Here is a 4,224-nt window from a genome sequence, read left to right as displayed (position 1 = left end):
TCAGCCTGCACATCACAGACTCCCTGCTAGAGACAGAGGAGAGAGGGAAAACCACCAGTGGGTCTGAAGTGACCTTGGAGGTAACTAAACCCTTTTTGTCAGATATCCAGATTTCCACTAGAAACTTCTGGGTATCCACGAGAAAAGAGCTGGAAACCACTAAACTATTACATGTTTTCACATCTGTTATAGTGATGACACTATGCACAGCAACATTCACATACTGGAAAAAACAGGGATAAGATAGCGAGAAACTGAGTTATCCTATGCAATGTGTCAAATGACCATCACTAATTGCTAGGCTAATAAAGAACTAAGTTGTAAAACTGCAGAGCATTGAGAGTTACAGTCTGCTATCATACATGGCTTTTAAAAATAGACTTCAAAAAGCTGTAATTCATTCTTCTGTCAAGCAACTTGCATAAGAAATGGTTTTTACCATTTAAACAACATACCAAGCAACATCTATCTCGGAGACACTTACAAACTGTCAGGATTTTTATAAAATAATATATTTCAAGCTAGTATTCACCAAAATGAAATCTGTTTACAGAATGCAAAAAAAATATGATAGAACTATCAACTTTCTGTGTTGCAAAATACATCTGGTAAATCAATATGGATGTTAGGGCACCAGGCACTTTAAAAAATCAATATAATAAATAAATATGGGAGTTGAATAACAGTTTAACAGTGTGTGTACAGAGACATGATTCATCTTGACACAAATAACGCATGCTGGATAATCAACAGAGATGACATTCTTTAAAGCACTGAAGAAAGGTTGTGATTAAAGGACTGGTCTGGAAGTCAAAAATTATTTCCAGACTCTCTGACTGACTGGTCTAATGGCAGGTTTTAACCTTCTTATAAGTCAATTTCTATATTTGTAAGATTAGGACAATATAAAAACAGTATTTTGAGACTCTCAGGCATGCAAACTATTATTACAATTAATTATGGCTAGAAGGGGTACATTTTCCATTTATAGTCACATTTATGCACTGAGTTCTTCAGAAGCAATTACTGAATTACAGGGTTTTGGAAAGCTGCCAGGAGAACTGCATCAGGGAAGTTAAAACTGGTTCAGAGCCTGACACTTCTATTTCTTTCCTTCTTTTATTTCTTAAGAGCTTACAAGACTCCCAGCACTAACCTAAAGGCAAGGTGAAGAACACGGGAATAAATGAAACAAAAAGAGCCTAGTTTCTGATTAGCAGGAGAAGAAAAAAAGAATGCCAATACAGCAAGTATAAGCAGGTCAAACAGGCTGTAGGTAGTCAATACCGAAATTGCTTGTTACAAGTGCAGGCCTGGGAGAAAACTCAGATACCGGGTTTTCTTAAAATTCCATGGTCCATAAATCCACAAGATCAGTCTTATCATGACTTGAATTCAGTATCTAAAAAATACCAGGCACTAAGAGAAAGGGCATTCTATATGCTCTCCCAAACTCCTACTTCATGCAAAATCAGGTCTTTTTGGAACAAATCTACAGCTGACTTGAACACCTAGCAGCCTTGGAGAACCCCATTAGATCTTAGTAATAAATTTCATAGTTTGCAAGCTGTGGAGAGAAATCGTTCTTGGAAACTTTGTGAAAGAGTCCCAGGATCCAGAACACATATTCTGGATTTTGATTTGGATGCAGCTCATGGGAACAGGGAACAAAAAGTGAAGAGGGGCAGCAACAGGGCTAATAGTAAGGTATAACTTTTATTGAACTGTTTTAACACCGTAATGAAAAATTACCCATGCATAATGGGGGCGAATAAGAAGGGCAGGAGAGATGAAGGTCCTTCTGCCTGAGCCTTCTTCCTTCTTTCATCTACTCGATAAATATTAGCAGGCAGAATTCTATTCCCTTAATTCCCAGCCAGTCCAAGCAAACGTACTCACAGTCAGCTTCTGGAAATTTAGCAAGGCTTTGGTAAGTTTGCAAGGCTTCTCAGTGTCAACAACTGAAAGTAGCAGGGCTTCTAAGAGGAGTAAGTGTTAGGTTAGGCACTAACAAGCATGATCTCTGAGCAGACCAGTTCTTGTTGACTTTAGCACATGGAAGCCAGGGCGTTCAACCTTTGACATTTTCCTTTAACAAAAATGTCACTTTGCCTTAATCCGTAAGTAAGTCTAGCTTATCATCTACCAAACTGCTTGAGCAGAAGTCAGGCACCATGGATCACAAGTGCGATCTGATGGAGTGATATCAAGTCACTGCGTAATACTACCTTTTAAGACTGAGCATGCATAAACGATGAAATCTCTAAGTATGTTTAAAGAAGTTCTTTTTTATATATAATAGAAAAGAATTTAAGTGTAAGGATAAATTTTAAAGGTGTAAAGAACACAAAGAAGAGAAAGTAGAGTGGAATAATGGAAAAAATACGCAAATCAAAATAGTGAGATAGAGGGGAAAAAAGGTCGTTTTAAAAAATGGTGAGTTAGAGTATAAAAAGCTAGAAGCAGTATCACGGAACAGGGAGCTACAACACTTTAGGTTTTTTTTGTAATGAGCAGATTTAAATAAAGGTAGAGTTATATTTGTGACCCTAAAATCTGCCCTCCATATTCTTGCCCTTTAAATCTCTGTTGGAAGAGGCTACTTATATAGAATATTTACACTAGTAGTATTTTACACTAGTCTGTAACTGTTACATTTCATGTAAACAGAGCAGAAGGAAATGTTGTTTATTAAATGCCCACAGAGACACACTCTTTGCTATAAGGATTTTCCACGCTAGAGAGCATCAGGATGAAAGTCCAAGTAGAAGAGGATAGCAAGGTTAATGTATATATAGAAAGATTTATGAAGTAAACGACTTGAGAAATTGCTGACAGAGAGACTTTTCCAAATGCTGAATGCTGTCTGAGGAGACAGGCATGCAGGTGACCATATGAGGAGGAACTATCACAGGAAGGTGAGATGTTCAACAGAAAAAGTGGGAACAGAGGTGACAATACACACAGTCAGGCTATGTGAAAGCCTCCAGCGACAGGAAGACTGCACTTCCTGGTAAAACCTAAGAGTTTCAGAAGCAGATGTTAGTGCAGGAAGTGGAAAGGTTACTAATGCATCGCAGTCTTGGAAAGCAACATGTATGAGATTAAGGAGAATTAAACTCCTTAGAGTAGAACTAGCTGCTTCCCTCCCTGCATCACTCAGTCTAAATGTGTGTTCTGCCAGTTTCCCAACCTGCGTGTCCTTAGGGGAGAAGCAATTTTGGCAGAGCCACAATTCCTGACCATTACTCTATTTGCATGGCTGCAAAAACTCTTGTGCTCTAGGCTAGCTGGCCAAGAAACTCATTTCACAACAGAGGATCTGACTCGAATCTTCCACATTTCCTAGCCAGGCACAAGGCACTGCGGAAGCAAGTGTTTCTAGGAATATTATGGGTAATATCAAAATACCAGACTCATTAGTTTCGCCTTGTTTTTTCCCCTTAGATTGGGGAAAATGCTTTATTTTGCTAGAGTTTGGTAGAGTCTGATTTTCTGGCAATAAATAAGAACTTCAGCTGCTCCATAAAGCCTGGAAAGGAAATAAATAAAAATGGGTCTGTAAGAAACTCAAAGTGGCGGTAGAGGGAAAGGGCAGGGCATGACTTTTCCATTTAGCTAAAGAGCAGGATGGCATCACATAAGATGCTTAAGTCACTTAATAGCAGCACTCCTATTTTTATTATTTGTCCATTTATTTAGTTATTGAGACCTACAGGAACCATCCCACAAAGCACCACCGTCGGTAAACTGTAGGAAGGTGGCGAGCAGGAAAACCGCCCGCGGGGGCCGGTAATTAGTAAGCACGGAGCTGAGAGGCGTAGCGGGGCCGCCGCACAAAGGCAACGCAGACACGGGCGGCAGCAGCTCCCGCGCGGAGCGGAGCGGCGGCACCATCGCTCCCGCTCCAGCCCGGCGCCTCGCGGCCCCGGAGCGCCCGGGAAGTGGCAGAGGGCGGCCCGGGACGGAGCGGAGCGGAGGGCGCTTGAGCCGCTCCGGCTCCGCCGCCGCCCGGGCGGCCCGCGCAGGTGCTGGGCGCGCTAGGCCCGGGCTCAGGCTCGGCCCAGGCTCTGGGCCGGGCCCGGGCAGGCGCCGCCCGCTCTCCCAGGCTGCTCCGCGCCGCGGCGAGGGGAGGGGAAGCGGGAGGTGGAGCCGCTTTATCGAGAGCCCGAGTGGAAATTTTCTCCCCCCGCCGCCGCCGCTCAGTTGCCGGCTTCGCCGCCG

This window comes from Nothoprocta perdicaria, unplaced genomic scaffold (assembly GCF_003342845.1).
Source record: "Nothoprocta perdicaria isolate Ctin4 unplaced genomic scaffold, notPer1 scaffold_167, whole genome shotgun sequence".
Taxonomy (NCBI): domain Eukaryota; kingdom Metazoa; phylum Chordata; class Aves; order Tinamiformes; family Tinamidae; genus Nothoprocta; species Nothoprocta perdicaria.
The sequence above is the reverse complement of the archived record's forward strand: the minus strand, read 5'-3'. Positions refer to the sequence as shown.